Genomic DNA, 686 nt, shown 5'->3' with positions numbered 1-686 from the left:
TTTCTTGCTGAAATACAATAAAAACTAACCTGCCAAAGTGGACCAACCTGCATCGGGAACTATAGATGTAGCTATATGACAACACAGGGTATTTATTCAAATGGATCAGTTAGGAAAAGGAAACGTTAGCCCCTTTGCCATTAGCTACATTTGATCAACACACATTCAGCCTATATATACAGGATACGTTAGCATTGCTAATGTTACTGTTAGTGACGAAATCATACTTACAGCTTGTGGTTGGGATGACCAGACAGTCAGAACAGCAACAGCAGCTAAGCAAATCCTGCTTTAAATTGTCCAAAGTTTTGAAAACTGTCTTTGGTGAAATAGTTTGAGCAAATTAATAATTGAGTGTCGAACGTCTCAGGGATCTCCTTATATACATCAGCCGAGCCCGTCGAGTGGTTGCTTCCTTGGGAAGACTATGAGAAGTGTCTCCATTCCCTGTACAGCCTGGTACACTGCATTTACGACCCGGGTTCATCGTCAATATCCTGAAAATATATTCCAAACTTTCTTCTTTGTAATTCCCATTAAACTACACGAGCAGTCGGACATCTAATTGACCTAACGCTAGCTCCATTAGGAACTGGTCTAAGGTCAGTGGCCTGTATGTAAATATTGGGGCGTGATCGTTCTCCTAGCCGTTCTATCCATGGGCGTGACAAAGCTACAGGTTTTGA

This window comes from Etheostoma spectabile, unplaced genomic scaffold (assembly GCF_008692095.1).
Source record: "Etheostoma spectabile isolate EspeVRDwgs_2016 unplaced genomic scaffold, UIUC_Espe_1.0 scaffold342, whole genome shotgun sequence".
NCBI lineage: Eukaryota > Metazoa > Chordata > Actinopteri > Perciformes > Percidae > Etheostoma > Etheostoma spectabile.
This window is presented reverse-complemented; position numbering follows the sequence as displayed.